The following is a 22814-nucleotide window of genomic DNA, read 5'->3' as shown; positions in this document are numbered from 1 at the left end:
TGCCCCCACCCAGCCAGCCCTCTGCACCCCACCTCTGCTGACCTCTCCACCGCTTCTCCTCAGTGGGTCACTTCCCCCAAGTACCTCAGCGTCAAAATGGCCAGAGGAGCTCCATCCATTCCCAGGTTCCCCTGGGGATGCCCCCTGACCTCTCTGAGGCTTTGCCCTCCCCCGAAGGAGAAGGATGGCCATGCCTACTGCACAGAGCTATGGTCACGTGACTGTGGGTGTCCTTGTCAGTGCCTGCTCTACTGCCCACCCCTGCAGCGGCCAGCTCAGGTCTTTCCCTCCTAGGCAAGGATGTCCACATCCCTCAAATCTGCACGTCATCCAACATTCCCCTCTGGCTTCACCCTGGCCCGAGAAGGGAGACTCTTTCATGCTTCCCACTCCCTAGCTCTGTTTGCTTTCCCAGCTGGGTGCAGACAGCAGGAGGGGCCTGCTCTCCACTAATGACTTCCAGACTTTCCTGGTGCACAGCTGAGTGCAGGACCAAGCAGGGCAGTGGGAGCGATGGCTGGCAGGGGTGGGGGGTGGGATGGGGGAGAGACAGGCCACTGGGGAGGAGGAAGATGATGCAGGAAGAGCCACATGGTCAGCAAACAGCCTCCTGACATGGAGAAAGATCCAGATGTGTCCAATGGAGCTGGGGTCATGCCCCGAGGCTTTCCCTGAGCACTCCTTCTCTGCAACCCTATCTTTTGCTTCATATGTGGCCCTTGGACGGGCCCAGCAGCCTTGTCCCTGCTTCTTGTCCCTGTCCCTGCATCCCTCCTTTTCAGGTTGTGCCCTCTGTGCAGAACTTTATCCCTCATCCCTCCTTCAAGGCCTACTTGGAATGCCCTCCATGTCCATGACCATCGGGCCCATAAGTACCTCCACATCCTCCTTTCCTGGCCGGGACTCTTTGGGCCAATTTGGCCACCAGCTGGAGACTTCAGGGGAGGCTCATGAGTGGGAACCTCACCCTTCCAGTGTCAGTCCTACCCACCCATGCCATGGACCTCCATGTCCCCAAGGCCTTCCCACCTTTGCAGCCTGAGGCCAGGGAGCAGGAGTGGGCACCTGGAGTCTGGAGTGGGGACAGCAGCTGAGTACCCTGGGTGCCCAGATCCCTGTCTCTTCTCTGTTTGTAAGGTCAGTGAAGGAAAGCCAGATGACTTTCACCCCAAGGAAGGTGCTATTAAGACTATTTCATTGAGTTACCAGAGCAATTGCAATGTGAGCTATTGGCTGAGATTTCCTGGAGTACAACCCTTCCTCTATTGTGGGACCTCTAGAAGAGACCTCTATGGGGAATGGATAGGCGTTTAGAACTGGCATAGCTGTTTTCATTAACATGAGAGAAGAGTCTGGAGGATGTGATCACCATGGAAGGAAGAACAGAGATAGAGGAGTTGGGTTCTTGGTAATGTGTCTGTGAGGCTAGAGCAAGCCTCACCTGAGGTCCACTTCTGGACTTTACAGGTATCGATCCACAGCATCACTTTTGCTATTTAAGTCAGTGTGATGTGATTTTATGACATGCACCTTCCAAATGTTCCTGAGAGTATTCCACCCTCCCAAACGGAGAGGCAAACATGAGCCATGGTGGGAAGTGGGGTGTGCAGGAAGCTGGATGGAAGAGAAGCTCTTTCTAGAAGTGGAGGGCAGGCCCGTGCTGTTGGAGAATACCAGGCAGGGGAGAAAACACCTCTTTGGTGAGAGTCAGTGTCCCCGTGCAAAGGGGGTGGTGTCTCACTAGAGTGTAGATTGGGACAAACTCCCAGCCAACAGTGTCTGGGAGGCATCTGGGGTTGGAAAAGGATACAGAAGCCCCAGACCCTCAGACGTTGGGGAAAAAGTGTCTGCCCAGTGGTTCTGAACACCAAACACTAGACTTAGGATATCTGAGGGGCACACACGAAGCAGGCCCTGTTCTGACACGTGCCGAGCTTCATGAGCCCAGCAGCTCTGGCTGCAGATGGTCAAGTGTCCTCAGGGCCAGGCTTCCGACTCTGGGTAACAGTGCCCCCAGTGGAGGCAGCAACATCTTTGAAATGAGGCCCAACTTTGCAGGTTGCCCCCTGGTCTTGGCTGAGGGGCTAGAAAGCAGGGACAGGAGCACAGAGGAGCTGGGTCTTGGTGGATTTGAAGACATCTGTGGCTTTTTGGTCCCAAGAAGGCTAGGTTTGGGGTGTATGGTGTAAAAATGAGTAGGTGTCTTGGGCAGCCTGGGGGTTACCAGAGCAGTAGACTGAGGCTTCATTCATTCTCATGTGGGCTAAGTGACTGGATAGCACAGGCCCAGGACTCCTCTGCAGCGAGGGGATGGGTGTGGCAGCTTTTTGCCTACAAGTTTCCACAAGCCCCCTTCTATTCTTGCAGTAAGGTGAGCTGGCTGCTTTGTTACTTCTCTCAGCTGAGAAAAGAAATGACAGTGGCTTAAACAAGGCAGAAGTACATTTCTGTCTCATGTACAAGCAGTCTGGGCTTATGGAGGCTACGGCTGGGGTGGTGGCTCCAAGGCGTCACCAGCACCAGCTTCCTTCCACCTTCCTTCACCACCACTGGCAGCATGTAGCATTCACCCCTAAGGTCACAGGATGGCTGCTGGACCTTCAGCCATTACAACCAGTGTCTAGATAGAAGGAAGGGGGAGGAAAGGTAAGGAACAGAAATATGAAAGGACAGGCTTTCTCAAAAACCCACACAGACTTTTACCTACAATTCATTGGCCACCTCCCCCTGCAAGTGTGGCTGGGAAATGTCGCTTCTCATCCGGGCACATTAGGTAGTGGAGCTGGTATTTAAGTCTGTGCCCTCACCACTGCACTGTATAGCCTTCCAAAGACAATGGTATACAAATAGAACTTAATTCATACTTCTATTTTCTTTTTACTTAATTTTTATGATTATATTTAATTTATGGCAAGTTGATAGAAAATTGAAACCAATTTATTTATACATTTATAATTATACATATATACACATGATTTACAGATATAAAGTGATTTATATATTATGATTTATATATAATAGTGATTACACACACACACACACACACACACACACATACACATACATATATGGTGATAAAAGAGGGCTTGTTCCAAAAACGGAAAGTTATTCAAGATGAGAGAACATTTACATAAAGGTAAAAAAAATCACGTGGCTGTGTCAAGAAATGTAACAAGGCATTTGATACAATTTAGCAATCATTCTTATTAAAAATTCCAAGTGGGGCACCTGGGTGGCTCAGTCATTAAGTGTCTGCCTTCAGCTCAGGTCATGATCCCAGGGTCCTGGGATTGAGCACCACATCAAGCTCCCTGCTCAGTGGGAAGCCTGCTTCTCCCTCTCCCACTCCCCCTGCTTGTGTTACCTCTCCCACTGTCACTCTGCCAAATAAATATATAAAATCTTTTTTTAAAGTTCCAAATAAAATAAGAATAGAAGAAAAAATGTTAACTAAGACAAACGTGTGTATTAAAATCAAAGGTAAATATACTAATTACTGCTAGGTTGAAACCATTTGTATATGCCTGCCATCACCATTAAAAGTGGAGACAATTTTAGAGGTTCTAGCTAAACAAATAGTGCAAGAAAAAATAGGTTAATTGGTTAAATCTGAGAAAAAAGACCGAATTATCTTTATTTGCATATAAAATTATTGTACATCCAGAAAAGCCAAGACACTCTTGAAAACAGACTACCAGGATTGATAAGAGAATTTAAGGCAACTGAAACTGTGATAGAGAAGAAATATCTGTTTTCCTTGAAAACAGCTAGCAATAACAACAAGAAGAATGCATTCACATAACTATAAAATCTTAGAGATAATTTTTAAAAGACAAATACGGAACCTATCTGAGAAAAACCTATGAAATTGAATGGAAAGTCTCAAAATGTTTAACAAATAGAGAAAAACTTAAATTCTTGGATGGAAAAATGTAATGCCATAAAAATGTAATTTTCACCAAGTTAGAATATAAATTTAATGTGTTTTGGCTTTGGGGGGATGAGGGGAAGGAGATGGGATGAAAGATAGGGAGCTGGACAAAGGATTTAAAAGTTTATAGCAAAGAGAAAGTATACAAGGAAATTATTAAAAGAAAATGGTTAGGGGGAATTGACCTACCAGATGTTAAATCTTATTTTAAAGTCTCTTTAACTAAAACAACATGTTGGGAATGGCTTGTATCTACAGTCTGGCACAGCCCAATGAGTGAGCTTCCCATGGCCACTGAATCTCTGGAAGGTGACTGGCCTTGAGTTGCCAAGACCCAAAGGTGGGGGGGAGGGCGCGTCTGCAGAGTGAACTTCCAGATCAGGAGCAGAAGGGTCTTTCACAGCTAACTAAGGAAGCATTGCCAGTGTAAGGAAACTGCAGCCAGTAGGTCCCTGTCAGTGGTTACTGAAGGAACCCCAGGAGCGCTCAGCCAGGGAAAGAATGAACATCTGGATATCTGCCCCATCTAGAAGAAATCAACCCCAAGTTTAAACAATACCTCTCCCCTCCCCTCTCCTACCCCTCCAACCCTGGAAGGGCTGGAAGCGCATGGCACAGAGCAGCAAAGGAACTGGCTAAGCCCCCAGTTTTCTACTAGAGGAATCCCAGCCTGAGGCTGGCCCCATGACAGTTCAGGGAAAGGCCCCACAACATGGAGGGAAAGGGTGTGGTGTGAGAGTGAGGTGCACCCTCTGTGGGGCAGCTGTTTAACTCAAGCAGGTGCTCTAGCTATAACCATCCATCAGTTTAGGGTGGCTAATACATATCTATATCTGTATTAGTTTCCTATGACTGTTGTAACAAATTAACACAATCTGGAAGACTTACAACAACAGAAATGTATTCTCTCTTGGTTCTGGAAGCCAGAAATCTGAAACAAGGTGTCAGCAGAGTTGGCTCCTTTTGGTGGCTGCGAAGGAGACTCCATCCCATGCCTCTTCCAGCTTCTGGTAGCTGTGGGCAACACTTAGTGTTGTTTGGCTTGTGGATTCATCACTCCAATCTCTGCCTCCATCTTCACACCACCTTCTCCCCTCTGTATCTCTCTGGGTATCTTTCTCTATTTCTGTCTTTTGTAAGGACCCCTGCAGTTGGATTTTGGTCCCATCCTAATCCAGGATGATGTCATCTCAAGAGCTTTACCTTAATTACATATGTTAGGCTTTTATTTCAATCAAAGCCACATTCTAAGGTTCCAGGCAGATATCTTTTGGAGGTGGGAGGGAGCACTACTCAACCCCCTACAGAATTGTGGCATGTCTGTCACAGTACCTCCCACACAAGATCCTTCCTTCCTGTGCAAAACATTGTACCTGATATTTTCTGTTCAGGAAAGGAGTATGCAGTGCTTGGTAATGGGATCAGGTTGGTCCTCAGATTCAAAGGAGATTATACTTAGGAAGACTGTGGTTTTGAATAGGTCAATCAGACTGGCTCCTTTCAAAATTCTCACTGAGAACATGGACACAATAGTTGAGAGAGAGGAACCTGTGAGAATTACCATTACAAAGACACCAAAGTGGTATAAAAAATACTATATACAATAGAATAAAAAATTTTGATTTTAATGAGAGATCTATATGATCTCTACACTGCAAACTATAAAACATTGCTGAAGGAAATTAATAAAAATCTAAATAATGGGCAGATATACCATGTTAATGGATTGTTAACACTCAATATGATTATGATGTCAATTCTCTTAAACTGGTCTATAGATTCAATGCTATTTATATGAAAATTCTAGCAAGCTTTCTTTATAGAGGTCCACAAGCTGATTCTAAAATATATATGGAAATATAAAAAGCCAAGACAAACTTGGCTGGAGAATTTACACCATGTGAATCAAGATTATTATAAAGCCACAATAAGGACAGACACACAGATCCGTGGAAAGAATCCAGAATCCAGAAATAGTTTCACACACATGCAGTCATATGATTTTCCATGAAGTCTCCAGTGCAGCTTAGTGGAGAAAGGAAGATATTTTCAATAAATGGAGCTGGATCAACTGGAAATCCATATGAAACAGGGAACCTTGATCCCTTACCTACACCATACAGAAAAATTAATTTGAAATGAATCCTAGAACTAAATATGAAAGATAAAACAATAAGGTTTCCAGAAGAAAACAGGAAAATATCTTTGTGATCTCAGAATAGACAAATAGTTTTTAAACTGGATGTAAAAAGCCATTCATCATAAGAGAAAAAAAATGATAAATTTGACTTCAGTAAAATTGAAAACTTTTGTTTACCCACAAACACCGCCAAGAAAGCAAAAAGACAAGCTAGAGGCTGGGAGACAATATTCATAGCACAAATACCTGACAAAGAAATATATAGAATATCTAGAACATATAAAGAGCTCTTACTCATCAAAAAAGAAAATGATAAAACACAGCACACACACCAAAACTGGAAAAAAAGTCAAACGGCAAACCACAAAAGATATCCAAATGACCAATAAGCATAGGAAAGGAAGATTAGCTTCACTAGTCATCAGGAAAACACAAATTAAAATCACAGCAAAGTACTACTACCCACCTCCTTGCATGGCAAAATTTAGAAGACTGATAATACCAAGTGTTGACAAAGAGAAGGGGCGAGTGGAATTCACCCGCATTGCTGGTGGGAGAGTAAAGTGGTCCCGCTGCTTTGGAACGCCTTGGCAGTTTCTGATAAAGTTGAACATACTGCTACTTTATGACCCAGCAATCTTAGGTAAATCATTTACCTAAGAGAAACCAAACCATAAGTTCACACAGTGTTGTAAGAGAAGGTTTGCACAGTATGATTCAATGAAGTTCCAGAGCAGTTGAAAGTGATGTACAATGATAGAAATCAGAACAGGGGTCGTCTCTGGGGAACTGTGGATTTAATTGACTGGGATGGGGCACAAGAGGACTTTCTAGGGGGATGGAAATGTTCTTAATGTTCATCTGTGTGGAGGTTACGTGGGTAGAGGCACAGATAAAAAACTACCCCTTGTGTACTTAAGATGTGTGCATTTTACTCTACAGAAACCCTACCTCAATAAGGAAACAAGAAGAAATCAGGAGTCAGAGAATATCTAGACTCCCCTTCCCCACGCTCTCTCTCCCATAAAGTCCTTGTTTTTCAGCATGACTTGACCTAGTGTCTGACCCTTGCTGACAAAAGAACTCACTCTCAAGTTGTGAGGACCTGTCCAGCTTCTTGCCAGGAACCACCAGGTAACTAGCTGTGCCAAATGAGACAGAACATGTGTGTGTGTGTGTGTTGTGCGTGTGTGCGTATGTGCACTTGTGTGAGTGTGTGTGTGTGTGTGTGTATGCATGTTTTTCCATTTTGATCAGCAAAAAGTTGTTGTTTTTATATTTTTATTTTTTTAAAAGATTATTTATTTATTTATTTGACAGAGAGTGGTCACAAGTAGGCAGAGAGGCAGGCAGAGAGAGAGGGGGAAGCAGGCTCCTCGCTGAGCAGAGAGCCCGATGTGGGGCTCGATCCCAGGAGCCTGAGATCATGACCTGAGCCAAAGACAGAGGTTTAACCCACTGAGCCACCCAGGCACCCCTTGTTGTTGTTTTTAAATAGAAACAACAATCTTTTTTATTGGTAACTTAGGGCCACAGTGGACAGCTTCCAGAACAGAGATAAGATGGTCCCAAGACAACGGAGTGTAAAATGGTAGGAGATGGGCTAATTACTCTTCCCCCTCATCCCCTCCTTCGGCATTATCCAATCCAACCCCCTCATAATCCTTCTCAAGGGCAGCCCGGTCCTCACAGCCTCACACCTGGACCCACATACCAGCGAACAAAGGCACGCTCGGCATCCATCAGCTCAAACTTGTGTTCTAACCTTCATGAATGTGAATACCTTTAGGGAGAGCAGGCACTCTAGTCTATAGGATCTGTATGTCTTTCCATTGTTCTGGACTGTGAGGGCATTTGCCTCAGGGACCAGTACTTGGGGGATGGAGTGAAATTGAGGATCCCTTTTTTCCTCAAGAGAAACTCCGGGGCCTGCTTGCTGCCCCTTCTCCCCGGTGCTGGACCCCACCAGCCCTTTGTCCCCACCTGAGTCATGTGGGGCCTTCCCTCCCTCCCTCCTTCTTTCTGAGACCCTTATGACTTTTCCCCAGTACTCTTTTCTCAGGACCCTATCTCTGGGCCCCAGAGGTCCTTTTCTGGGAGCTCCAGGGGCATAAAAGACTGGGATAGGGCACAGAGCTGGCCATCCCCTTCTCCATCCCTGTGGAGCTCCCACCTGGGGCCCCAGCTCTGCTGGCTGCCTGGGCCCCACAGAGATGCCAAGCTGCCCCTGGGGCACCTCACAGGTCGGGGCCCTGTGCCCGCCCAAGCAGACAGCTGCTGGGAGGGCCTGTCACCCTGAGGCCAGAGAGCTTTCCCGAGGCTCCTTATCTAAACTGCAGACCAATAGCTCTGACCCTGTCATCCCTGCTGAAACTGCTGCAGGAGTGATGCTGTGCGATGCCCAAGGGTAAGTCAGAGGCTGGCTGAATAGGGAAGACACCACATGGCCCAGCAGAGAGGAAATGACGAGCCCTGTGTCAGAGCCTCATAAACAAGCATGACTTCATGCTCGTCCCCGAACACACCCCTCTGAGGTCATGCAGACTCCTCCCGTCCCCAGGGCCCGCTGCACACAGGCCCTGACGCCATGGGGCACACGCTTCTGGGGCTGGGCCTAGGGCTTGCGCAAGGACCACAGGCACACAGGCTGCATGGAGAGGCCATGCCTGCCCACCCCATGAACCCTGGAAGCACCGGGCACCTCTCTGTGCCAGGCCTTGGCCTGGGTACCAGGAACACAGAAAATGGCCCAGGGTCCCAGCTCTTGGAGACTGGTGGGGACATGACCATGTGATTATTCCATCACAATAGGATAATGCTGCAAAACCCAAGACCCTGAGGCCACCCAGCAGGAAGATGGATTTCTTCTGCCCTGGGTCAGAAAAAAGATTTCTGGGAGGAGGAAGCTTTGCAAATGTGTCCTGATGTAACTTGCCAAAGAAAGCTAAGGAAAAGGACTCCAAGCAGGGAGGCCAGGAAGGGCTGCCCAGTGGAGGAAAGCCAAGTGCAGGGACCAGAGAGGACTGCCGACCCCTGGCCCCTGGTTTCCTGGATTCTGCCTCCCAGAGCTGCGGAGGAAGCCACACAGATTTGGAGCAGCCCTGAAGTCCTGGTTTCTTGCCCTCAGCCCCGCAGAGCAAAGAGAACACATGGGGATGGCAGAGAGGGCTTTCTGAGAATTCCCCTCCCCGCCCCTGGAGGCCCCTGAGCCCCAGCGGTCCTGGCAGTTACAAAGGGCTGCCTGCCTGCCATGGCATCCCAGCTCCAAGGGAGTCCCAACCCAAAACCTCCAGGCCCTCAGAGCTCCCCCAGCCCTCCTTCCCCCCATGTCTGTAATTTCCAAGTGCTCCCACCCAGGCCACTTTCTCCCCCAGCCAGGTGGCTGGCTGGTAGCCAGTATCTCTCTGAATCACCTGGGGTCAGGCCCTAATGTGGCTTCAGGCTCCGTGCCTGGACTGGAAGGAGGAGGCTGAGCCCCCAGCCCTGCATGCAGCCGTGAATGCAGGCCCCATTCTGCTGTCACCCCTCACCCCACCCCTAGTCATCCTGTTCATGTCCGCAGTCGTATGGCAGGAAGAGTGCCTTCTCTGTGCCGCACTGGGAACAGTCACAGCTGGGACACGGAGCCCAGGGCTAGGGCTCAGAACCCAGCCTGAGGACGCATTGGTCTGGTCTGGTCTGGTCTGGTGGGGCATGCCTGGCCCCCGGAGGCCTGTGCCATGAAGTCGGCAGGCCCAGACACAGCTGTCTGCCCCTGGATACAAGTAGCTGGGCCTGTGGCCAGCCAGAGAGGGGAGGGAGGCCATCGCAGGAACACTTGTGGGGCTGCTGCCCAGCTCCTGTGGGTGGAGCTGTGGGTCACGTGTGGGGGGAGGGGGATTCAGACCACTGCCCCCTCCCAGCTTTAAAGAGGAGCTGGAAATTCAGATTTCCGCAGAACTGTCTTCGGATGTTAACACACTGGGAAGGAGCTGGAAATGCCGAGTCGATCTGTGAGGATCCCATCCCACGCATCTGGCATGGGTGTGGGCTGGCACCGGCTCGGGCGGCCGTGGTGTGCGCTCAGTCATGCGACCTTTCACTGCTGTGCTGTGCCCCATTGATCAAACAAGGCTCCTGAAATCCAGACACTTGCAGTGACTTCTCACAGGGGGCCAAGCCAGGTGAGAACCTGCGACGGCCAGCCAGGCTTTGCCTTCTCCACCAGCCGCTACCCCCTCCCCCGGCCAGCTGCCTCCCTGAAGACTTGATGGTGGCCACCACCCAGGTGTGTTTGCGCTGCTGCCGCCACTTCCTGCCCCCTGGGATTGGTGCATGATGCAGGGAGGACTTTGTCAGAGTCTTGCCCCCAATGGAGGCTTTCAGAGCTCAGGTCCCTGGGCCTCGCAACAGTCTGTAGACCTTGGAGATTGATTCCTATGCTGTGCAGAGAACATGTTCGTTCCCCTGGGGGCAGGGGTGCCCCAGACCTAGATGCTACACATGCAGGCTGAGCTCCATCAGGCTGTTTTCCCCCTCACCCTCCAAAATGCCCCCTGGAACCCTTTCAGAGGCTGGCATGCCGGAGACGGGCCCCACAGCCTGCACTTGTCTCGAGGAGGGTTACCTTTCCAGGTCGTCCCCATCTGCTGCTCCCCTCTGGGGAGCCCAAAGGCCCCGGTGCCCCTGGCTGAGCCGTGGCAGCCCCCTTGGAGTAAAGGTGCATTTCTTGCCCTTTTCTCTGGAGCTATTTTTGTGCTTCTGTCTGGAATCGGGTGAGCCATTCCACCTCCTCAGAAATCCTGAGAGCTCGTTTCCACCGTATTATTTTATGCATTCCTTGGGAACAGTCCTCTGAGACCATTATTTTATTTTTGTTATAAAGGTGAAATTGCTTGTGACGATACTGGAACTTGGTGGTGGAACCAACACTAGGACACTGACCTATCAGGCCTCTGAGTCTTTGCCTTTTTTCTTTTTTTTTTTTTAAGAATTTATTTATTTGACAGACGGAGATCACAGAGAAGCAGAGAGAGAGGAGGAAGCAGGCTCCCTACTGAGCAGAGAGCCAGATGTGGGGCTCAATCCCAGGACCCTGGGATCATGACCTGAGCCAAAGGCAGAGGCTTTAACCCACTGAGCCACCCAGGCGCCCCTGCCTTTTTCCTTTTAAAAAAAAAGAATTGATTTATTCGAGAGATAGAAAGAGGGGCAGGGGAGAGGGAGAGAGAATCTCAAGCAGACTCCCCGCTGAGCATGGAGCCTGACGTGGGGCTCGATCACACGACCCTGAGACCAGGACCTGAGCCTAAATCAAGAGTCAGACACTCAACCCCCTGAGCCACCCAGGCACCCATGGGAGTCCTTGGTTTTAATCAGTGTGTGGCTTTCTTCCTCCACAGTCCTGGGTTCAAGTCCCTGCCCCAATCTGTCACTTTGTATCCCTGAACCATGGTTTCCTCATCTGTGAGTAGGTTAGCAATGCCACGAGCAAACTGGTTATGAGGCTGGGAGGAAAGAGATAACATAGTTGGTCTGGTTGCCCCATCGTTTATGTCTCCCCCAGGGAGCCTGGAACCAAAGACTGATGCCTGGCAAGTTCCTGGGATTGTGACCCCCAGAGTCTCTTTGCTGCTGATTGATGACACTGTGTATTCCCCGGTCAGTGGGGCATTGTTGAGAAGTGGGAGCTTCCCAGGATTTGTCAGGATTATTTCCTGCAAACATCCAGACTGCTGATCTGTCTAGTTCTGGTTTCACACTTGGGATCCTGAGATTTGCAGGATGTGCCTATGTGACCGGCCATCTAGGAGAACCTGAGATCCTGGGACTCGGGTAGGCTTCCCTGGACAGACATTTTGCATGTGTCCCCGTAGTTCTCTGCTGCAGAGAACAGCGTGTCCTGCGTGGCCCCTGTGAGGGAAGGACTTGGCAGTCTGTGCCTGACCTTTCCAGACCTCACCCAATACATATCTTTTTCTTGTTGCTTTTACTCTGTGCCATTTCCTATAACAAACCTTAGCCGTCGATATAACGTGGCATTGAGTGTTGTGAGTTCTAGTGAAATCACCCAGCTCGAGGACGGTCTTGAGACCCCCTCCCCAAAACAGCAGCTTAGAGAGGAATGATATAAAGTTTCTGCCCATGGCTGGCACGTGGAGTGGGCGTCAGCAGTAGTGGCCAGAATTACCACTTCTAGGGCTCCCGCTTGTTGCTGGCTTTTCCCTGTAGACCCATCCTCCCTCCTGACCGGTGTGTGTGTAGGGGTCGGGAGAGGTGCTTGACACTGACCCTTGGTTCTGCTTTTTGCCTTCCTAACTGGAGTTAGCATTCATTTGCCCCCGGCTTCTTCAGAGCTGCCATCCTCCCAGAGCATCCCAGATTAGCCTGGGCTCGGTCCCCGGCTGGGAACACTAAAGAAGGGGCTGACTCATGCATGACCTGATGGGCAAGTTGAGTCAATTCCGCGGTCCGGCCCACCCTTGAGAGGCAATAAGCTGTGTTCCCCGGACGGGAGCGCTGACCCGCCGTCTGGCTCGGCTGCCGTCACACTTCTAAAGTCCGTGGCTGTTGGAACCATTCTAACTGCAGCATCAGCAGATGAAAGAAGAAGACATTCTGGACATCGGGCGTTGGCCGCTGTCACATGGAGGAGACACAAGACGTCCGCTGCGCTCAGTTTGAACTGCTGACCCTCTTCACCTTGACTTCCCTTTGATGAAGATGTAGGAACAACATTTTCCTGTGTCTTAACATTCTCTTAACTTCCTCTTACTCTACCATAAGAAAGGGTGGAAATGTGTGGGCGCCTGGGTGGCTCAGTCAGTTAAACCTATGTCTTTGGCTTGGCTCCTGATCTCCCGATCCTGGGATCAAGTCCTGCACTGAGCCCTGTGTTAGGCTCCACGCTCGTGGGGGAGTCTGCTTGTCCCTCCACCCCTCTCCCTGCTCATGCTCTCTCTTCTCAGATAAATAACATCTTTAAAAAATAGTGGAAACGCAGTGGCAAATTACAGCTGTTAGTTGGACTGAGAAATGGGGATGGTAAAGAGTTGTGCATTTTATGACTGTCTCCTCCGTGCCCAGAGAGGCACAGCTACTGAGCTTCCAATCTGTCGAGAGAGGTCAGTGATGTGCATGTGAAATTTACCAAGTTTTAAATGCTGACTCAAAAATTTTTTTAATTTTTAAAAAGATTTTATTTATTTATTTGACAGAGAGAGAGATCACAAGTAGGCAGAGAGGCAGGCAGAGAGAGAGGGAGAAGTGGGCTCCCCGCTGAGCAGAGAGCCCCATGCGGGGACTCAATCCCAGGACCCTGGGACCATGACCTGAGCCGAAGGCAGAGGCTTAACCCACTGAGCCACCCAGACACCCTCAAAATGTTTTTTTAAACAATGTGTAGATACCTCCCCTCCCCACAAAAAGGGGGGGGACCAGAAAGCAAAATATTCAAGCTAATTTTAGCTTGTAGTTTATCATTTTGTAACCTCTCACCTAGAGCAAGGGAGCTCAACACTTTTACTATTAGAAAGTATTTTCATTATAAAAAGAATAACAAGGATTTTATACTCACCGAGTAGTAGGAGCTCTTCTTAGTTATCTGTTGCTGTGTAACAAATCAGCCCAAAGTTCAGTGGCTTAAGGCAACACCTATTATTTTTCCATAGTTATTGTGGGTCAAGAATCAAGTGCAGCTTAGCTGGGGGTGACCCCAGCTCACGGTGGCTTATGAAGCGGCAGTCAAGGTGTCTGAAGGCTCCGCTGGAAAAGGCTCCACCTCCATGCTCATACACATGGCTGTTGGCAGAACTCGTGGACTGTTAGACTGAGGGCCTCTGTTCCTCAATGGCCGTTGGTCCAAAGCCATCCTTAACTGCCTAGCACATCGGCCTCTCTATAGAGCCGCTCACTACAGAGCAGCTGTCTTCCTCAAAGACAGCAAGCGAGAGAGTGCCAGCAAGAGAGTGGGTGCAAGTGAGATAGTCACTGTCTCTCTCAGCCTGAGCTCAGAGGCGCTATCCCTCACCGCTGCCGTGTTCCATATGTTAGGAACAATCACTCATGTCCAGCCATCTCATGAGGTGAGCTGTAGCTCAAAGCAAAAATCAAAGGTGGCAGCAGTGAGTCGCCAATGTCCTTTCAGAGAAGGGAAACTGAGTCAGAGATGATTCCAAAACAGAGTAGTATGGTAGAGGTTGACACAGTCCCAAAGCACTCCGCCTTTGGGAGGCTGGTCTGCCACCTAGACACAAGGTCTAGTTGGGATGTCCCTGGGATGCAAGCCAAGGTCTCTTCAAGCAAGATGGAAGCAAGTAACAATCACAACAGTTACTGTAGTGGGGTGGGATACACACACAAACACAACATTTTCGGATGGCACAAAGTATCAAGAGACTCAAACACGATCCTTGGTCCTGTTGATTCCCCTTCTATGAGTCTCGAGCAGGAGGACAAATCAGAACGTCATACAACTATATATATTTTAAATGATCCCACTGTTGTTTATAAATAAACGTGTATACTTAGGCATAACCATATGATTATCTCTAGGAAGGAGAGTTGTGGGAAAATTTAATTTTTCTTTATCTACACATCTTTGGATCTTTTGATGAAAATGAGTTATTTTTGTATTGAGACATTATTTTATGAATGTATGTAGATTGCAGCAGTTAAATAGCGCAAATTAACAGCATTAAAAATGGTCAAGACTGGGGGTGAGTATTTATGATATAGCCAGACAATAAACCTTTATGGGGTCATTAAAATTATGCTTGTAGAATTTTAGCAATACCCACAAAAATCTTTAATCAATAAGTGTAAAACAGAAAATAGATATTCATTTAAAAAATTCACACTTAAATATTAGGATTTGGTTCCGTTTCCAACATGTAGAGGGCAGGTGTTTTCCCCACCACCACGCTGTTCAACACCAGCTGGTGTCCTACAATTCAATTCTGACACTGGACTTGGGAGGCAGCATCAGAATCTCCTGGTTGAGGGCTCAGTCCTACGAGACTGCCCTCCACTGCAGATGCCAGTCCCAAGTAGAGGGATTCTGGATTTCTAATGGGCATAAATCAGACATTCCCACAACCCAGTCGTTGGGTTCAATCAATTTGCTAGAGTGGCTCACAGAACTCAGGAAGGTCATTTACTCCCTAGGTTACTGATTTATCCAAAGGATATTAAAGGAGATGGACCAAGAGCCAAATGAAGTAGATATATAAGGTGAGATTCCCCCATAAACTCCTGCTGCCATGGAGTTTGGGCCCAGCATGGTGACACGTGGAGGCATTCTGGTTTACCAACCTGGAAGTTCTCCGAACCCCGATGTTCTGGGTATTTATGGAGGCTTCATTTCCTATGTATAACTGATTCAATCATTGTCCATTGGTGACCTAGTCAGCCTCCAGCCCCTCTCTCCTCTGTGGAAATCAAGGGGGCGGGACTGAAATTTCCAACCTTCTATTCAAGGTTGGTTCCCTTGGCAACCAGCCCCACCCTTTGGTGCTTTCCAAAGCCACCTCATAAACATAAACCCAGTTGTGGTGGGAAGGATCTTGAAACCACAATACCCATTTCACCTTTCTGGCAGTGAAGAGTTCTTAAGAACGGAGGACAGGTGATCCAGTGTAACAAAATAGGTTCCCATTGCTCTTATCACTCAAAAACTTCCAAGGGTTTTGGGAGCTGTGAGCCAGGAACTATGGGCAAATACAGTTTGGTCATCTGAATGACCGAATATATATTTCTTTTTTTTTTTTAAATTTTTTAAAATTTTGATTTCAGTAGAGTTACCATACACTGTTATATTAGTTTCGGGTGTACAATATAGTGATTCAAAAATTCCAAACATCACCCTGCGCTCATCATGGTAAGTCCACTCTTAATCCCCTGTTCAGCCATCCCTCCCACCTCCCCTCTGGTAACCACCAGTTCTCTATGGTTTATATTTCTTGTAAGTTACAATATTGCACACATAGAGTCAGTTGGGCTAAATTTACATAATCCAATCAACATGATTCAGTCAACCAATACCAACGTCTGGCATACAGTCAGCACTCCACCAGTGTGGTGCGAATTAATCGGGTTGTCCAGCCAAATCAATTAACTGGGCTGGGCACTCGGTTTGCGAATCTGGGTTTGGCTGGGGGAAGCTGACTGAATCATTCGGTTGGGGTTTGATGTACTGATTACTAGAGGACCTGGGTTTGATTACCTTTGCTTCACCATTTTGAGTGATTCATGTAAATGGCGATTAGACAGGAATGTCAGTTCACACATGCTTAGGAACATACCCTGAGGGGGTGACAGTGGTTATCTCTGGGATTGTTGACGGGATTGTGGTAATTATATTTTATTCTCTCATCCTTGTCATGGGTACGGTTTTGTTTTTCATTTTTGCTCTCCCCGTCCTGTGAGGCCTCTCTACCCCTTGCCTGTGACACGGAGGGCCTCCCTCTGAAAGGAGCATACCGCCCTGTTCCACTGACATTGGACTCGGCCATCGGCGTGCTCAGACAACAGAATGTGGGCAGATGTGGTATATATGATGTTGGAGTGGAAGCCATAAAAACCATCATAAGTTCAGGCAGTTCCATTTTTCTGGCTTCGAGAATAGCAGATCCCAATGGGGCTGATTCTGCAGCCTGTGTCTTGGAGTGGAGGCACAGAGGGGAGCCCAGCTGATCCACGGCCAGCATAAAACATGACAGAGAAATAAACCTTGGTTGCTATAAGCCAGGGGGGATAATTTGTAGCACAGCTCAGTGGAAGCTGACTAGTATTTTTCTTTATTTTCCAAGTTTTCTTTTTGGGTTTTTTTTTTTTTTTTTAAGATTTTATTTATTGATTTGACAGACAGAGATCACAAGTAGGCAGAGAGGCAGGCAGAGAGAGAGGGGGAAGCAGGCTCCCTGCTGAGCAGAGAGCCCGATGCAGGGCTTGATCCCAGGACCCTGAGATCATGACCTGAGCCAAAGGCAGAGCCCCAACCCACTGAGCCACCCAGGTGCCCTATTTTCCAAGTTTTCTACAAGCAATAGGCATAAGTTTTAGAATCAGTTACTAAAATGTATTAAAATACATATAACTCTCTAGGTATTTACTTTAAATCTTTTTATCTGCCCAGAGTCTGTTAGAAAAAAACAAGGCTTGAATATTCTCACTAAATTAGAATTTGAGAGTCATTTAAGTAAAATCAAAAATGTTTGGGGCCCCTTTGCCAGCCTGGCCCTGCAGAGGAATGCTCAGAATCTGCTGGTCCTGGGAGGAGGGTCAGGAAGCAATACCCAGGGGTTAGAGGTTGATATTAATTGTGCTTGCCCAACACCCATCTCCCCTTCTGGTGATAGCACCCTGGTTTTCCCCGAGAGAAGCAGGCCTCTCCCAGAGGAAGCAAAGGAAGAGTGAAGGGATGACCCACTCCCCCAACGTTTTAGGGGTGTACGTGCAACCCAGGCCTCACCAATCAGAGCAGTGAGACTTCCTGGTCTCTGTGATTAGCCCAGAGAATCATAAAAATCCCAGCAAGCTACAATACTACAATTTTACAAAGCACTTTATTCTTCTTCTGCACCAGTCCGGCTGGTGGAATATGGGCAGAAGCGGTAGTGTCACTTTCAGGTCTGTAACTTAATATGGCTTCTATGTGGAATGTTCTTTTTCCTTGCCCTGATGACCGTGAAGCTTCGCGTTGAAGACAGTCACAGAATGGGAGGGGCCTGGACACCTCGGTGACCACTTGGAGCAAAGCCTCCATGTCCCAAACACATTGGAGTGTGATGTGAGTAAGCAGGAAGAGATTCGGGATTTACGTGTTACCACGGCAAAGTCTAGCCCACTCTGACAAATATATGACCCAAACCCAAGCCAGACAAGTTATAGTCATCCTTAAGGGCTTGGGTTTGGAAGGAGTTGCTCTCCTTTTCCTGGAATTGCTAAGCTAATAGGATGTAAACCCGGAGTGATAGGCCCATCATCCACTTATTCATTTATTCATTCCACAAGTATTTATTGAACCCTTATGATATTCCTAGTGCTGGCCTAAGCTCTCGGGCCAGGGCTGTGTGGTGGGGAATAGTCAGTTTGAGAATAAGGCTTAACAGAGGAAAGCCAAGCTGACAAACAGAGCATTGGGTTAAATTGCTGGATCCAACCATACCTGAAACCATTTGTACCCTATTCTATAAACCATTGGAGGGGGATTCTGACACTTGCATACAAGTCATAACTTGACATTGATTTTCCATTGATTCAAGGGAAAGCCTGAAATGAAAACCAAGGTCCAGCTTTGTTTTGCTATCCTGATGGGCTGATTAGAAGCAGAGGGCAGGTTTTAGTCCAGAAAGAGCTTGCCAGAACAGAGCAAGTGCACAGAAATGATAAGATGCAGGATTGGGCATGTCCTGGGTCATTGGGACATAGCCCTCAGGATAGGGGCGTGAAGAGGAGCCCTGAAACCAAACCTAGCACCAAGGTTTGCTCTGACACCCACCCAGACTGTGCTCTGAGTGCTCAGATCAGCTCCATCAGCAGCAACCTCGCTCCTGACCTCAGGCGTTCAGGCTGCCCTGTCCTGGGCTATGTCTGGCTATAGGGTTGGATCTGATAAAAAGTTGGAAGTCAAAACTAGGAGAAACAAAATGAATGCCAATTTAATGTTTATAGTGCTCCACTGGGTTCCATTTTCAGTGCTGGTTTAGAAAAACTGTCTTGGACACTTTCTACACATGAAGAACTCTTTCCTTCCTCCCTGCTTCTTTTCTTCCCTTCCTCCCTTCCTCCCTTCCTTCCCTTCCCTTCCTCCCTCCCCTCCCTCCCTTCTCCCTCCCTGCCTTCCTCCCCCTTCCCTTCCTTCCTCCCTGGTTGTCTCCCTTCTCCCTTCTTCCCTCCTTCCTCCCTTCTTCCTTCCCTCCTTTCCTTCCTCCCCGGTCTCCCTTCCTCCCTTACTTCCTCCCTCCTCCCTCTCCCCCCTTCCTCTTTTCCTTCCTTCCTTCCCTCCTATCATCCTTCCTTTTATTCAACAGTAGTTGAACATAATCTCAGCCAGGCCCTGTAGCAGGCAGGGATCATTGAAAAAAATCAGTGGAACGGGGGTTGGGGGGGTGCTGTTCGGACTCACAGAAAGTATGCTAGTAGTTAATGCTGTTCACCAAATAGTTTCAGCTCTCCTCTTTCTGGGTGGAAGATAGGGTCACACTTCCTGACCTCCTCATTTGGGTGGGCTTGAATGACTCATGAATCTGACAAACGAGTAGGTGTGTTTTAATTGCTTGTGCAGGTTCTGCCCCGCCAAAGCTCTCTTTCCCTCTGCCTTGGTGACCATTCGTGTTTCCTAATGTGGCTGCTTCTTCAGCCTGGGTCATGGAGCTAGGAACTAGGGAACAGAACCCATGCACGACCCATTGTAGACATGTTGCATGAGGAAGAAGTCAGCCTTGGATGCTAAGAGCTGAGCGGTCTTTGTCGTTGCAGCATGCCCTCTGCTGTGCTGACTGATGCCCACATTTGCCAGAGGCTGGAACGCAGAGTAACCTTCACTGTCTCATTTGGAGTTACTTCGCTAGGATGGCTCCACACGTATCCCAAGAATCCCCTCTAGAGGATGCTGGGTTCCTCCCTGGTTATAAGTCATCTGCTAGGGCTTTTGCCTGCACACGTCAGATTGTAATTGACTTTTCATCGGTCTGCCTAAGGTCTGACTTCTGGACTGAGCTGGCCTGGGCAGGATGACCTGCCAGCAGTCCAGCCTCTCTGAAGCTATATTCATTTCCTAGGGCTGCTGTAACAAATGGCCACAAACTAACAGGAATTTATTCGCTCATCGTTCTGGAGGCTGGAAGCCCGAAACCAAGGTATTGGCAGGGCCACACTCTCTCCTGAGTTTCCAGAGGAGAATCTATTCTTTGTGTTTTCTAACTTTTGGTGGTTTCCATCTTCTGTGGCTTGAGCCCACAGCACTCCCATATCTACCTTCATGTTTACGTCACCTTCTCATTCAACTCCATCTCCTCTTCTGTGTGTCTCTTATAAGGGTCACTTGCCATTGGATTTAGGGTCCATCCAGATAATCCTGAATGATTGCCTCATCTTGTGATTCTTAATTACATCTTCAAAGACTCTTTCTTCCAAATGAGGTAACAGTCTCAAGTTCCAAGAACCTGGACATACCTTTCTTTGAGCCACCCATCAAGTGCTATGTGTGTCTTCTGGGCCAAGGAGAGGGGTGAGGGTTCAGGACTCCTCAGAGCAATGACAATGACTCTTCTGTTTGATCTTTACATTTTTAGTTTAACAGAATGCTTGGGCAATATAAACAACAGGGCACCTGGGTGGCTCAGTTGGTTAAGCAACTGGCTTCGGCTCAGGTCATGATCCTGGAGTCCCAGGATTGAGTCCCACATCGGGCTCCCTGCTTGGCAGGGAGTCTGCTTCCCCCTCTGACCTCTCCCCTCTCATGCTGTCTCTCTCTCTGTTTCTCAAATAAATAAATAAATAAAATCTTAAAAAAAAAAAGGCAACAAAAAGTAAAATAAACAAAGCCCTGGGGCCCTGTTGTTTGAAAGCCTATGGGCTGGCATCTGTGTTGGTTCTCTTCCATGCTCATGTATGAGCAGATGTGATGTCCAGGGCTGGAATGAGAATGCTCACATGGTTTAGGTCCTGCCTTTCCCCCAGGCAGCACTTCATGCGAACTCTCCATCTGTCCATATAGTTTACAACATATGCCTTAGAAATTATTCTGACCACAAAATGTGAGTTCACCCTGCTTGGGTTATTTTAAGAGTGCTTCTTGATTTGTTTTTTTAATTATGTAATAATGTGCATTAGAGGAAAGTTGGAAATGACCAAAAAGTGAACAAGAAACCCTTCCAAATGGTCTTACCCAGAAATATCTTGTAAGATTTTGTTAAATATCCTCTTGGTTTTGTCTTCAACCATATGTTTATTGCATTTTGTTCCAAAAGGTAGAGTTCCTATCTCTCCCACTAAATGCAATTGGGACCCTTGGACAGAGTGTGTGGAACATCTATCTGAGAACTCTGAAAAATAAATGAGATGTCCAGTTTCCACTCTGCCGTATAAGGAGCTTGGAAGTCATCACTCCACCCTAATAAGTAAGAAGCTAAGCAAACTGAAAAATCAACAATTTTCTTTAGATCTGTCAGAGCAGTGACTTAATAGGGCAAATCACTGTTTCCAAAATTAGACACACAGATGGGTACAGAGAATCACAAGTTAAAGGAGTAGAAAGAGGGGAACTGACACCTCCCCAGGAACCACAGCCAGAGTAGGAAAACTCAACTTGCGATCCACCAGTTGGAAGCTTGGTGTGGACAAGTCTGGAAGTTAAAAATTCCAGAGAGACCCAGTCAGGGGGACCACCCCCCGCCCACATGCACTCTTGTGAGTGAGTTTTACTTCCAGGAATGCCAGCAGGTCCTCACAGTGACCATCAGAGAAAATCCCCTTGTGCTGCCTGTAGAGACAGGGAAAAGGAGCCTTTCTGAAATACACCAAGAGCACTCTGTGCTTTAAAAGTCCTATACTCAAGAGAAACTGTTTTATCAAAGGCTAACCTAATGGTATTTTAGCAGAGGTTGACTGACTGGGCGAAGAAAAATACCTTTCACCAGCCCCCACTAGCTGTCTACCTAGGGGAAGGGGAAAAAACCAATTCCACCCCCCTCTATCCATCCTGTGCCACCTAACAGTGTGAAAACTGAGAGGTACTTGTGTCATTTACAGTCCGGGGGCCCAGGCTCACTAAAAGACTGGGACCTAATCATAAAACTGTAGAACTCTTCTTCCCTCACACCTTACTACCAGGTCACTAAAGGTCCATTTACTGGAGTTTCTTTTACACAGCACATCATATCTGGCTTTCAACAAAAAATTACAAGGCATACTTAAAGGCAACAATAGCAACAATAACAACAACAACAACAACAACAACACATCTTGCAGAGATAGAACAACCATCAGACTCAGATATGTCAGATATGGCAAGGATGTTAGGATTATCAGATTGAGAATTTAGAGCAATTAGGGTTAGTATACTACGGATTCTAAAGAGTAAAAATGTACAACATATAATAGATGTAGATGGAGAGATGGAAATACTAAAAAGAATTAAAAAGAAATGCCAGTGAGGAAAATCTCTGTACCAAAAATGAAAAATACCTGATGAGCTCATTAGTAAACTTGATGTGACTGAAGAAAGAATCCCTGAGCTTGAGGAAATTTCAATAGAAACTTCCCAAACTGAAAAACAAAGAGAAAAAAGGCTGAAAAAAAGTAAAATACGAAATCCCCAAATGGTGATACAAACACAAAAGATGTTACATATGTGTATCAAGAATATCAGAAGGAAAGGAAAGAGCAAATGGACCACAAGAAAGAGTTGAAGCAGCAATGACTGCAAATTCCCCCCAAATTAATATCAGAACCAACCACAGGTCCAGGAACACCAAGCAGGAAAAATGTCAAACAAAAAACTATACCTATGCTATTCCAACTGCAGAAAATCAAAGATAAAGAAAAAATCTTGATAGAAACCAGAGGGTGGGAAAACACTTCACCTATAGATAAGACTTACACTTGACTTCTTAGAAACCAGGCAAACAAGAAGAGTAGAGTAAAATTCATAAAGTCTTGAGGAAAAAAAAAAAAACCACCAATCTAGAATTTCATATTCTGCAAGATAATCTTCCAAAAGAAAGTGAAATAATGACTTTCTGGGACAAACAAAAATATGGA

This window comes from Lontra canadensis, unplaced genomic scaffold (genome assembly GCF_010015895.1).
Source record: "Lontra canadensis isolate GAN:19392208 unplaced genomic scaffold, GSC_riverotter_1.0 scaffold181, whole genome shotgun sequence".
NCBI classification, from domain to species: domain Eukaryota; kingdom Metazoa; phylum Chordata; class Mammalia; order Carnivora; family Mustelidae; genus Lontra; species Lontra canadensis.
This window is presented reverse-complemented; position numbering follows the sequence as displayed.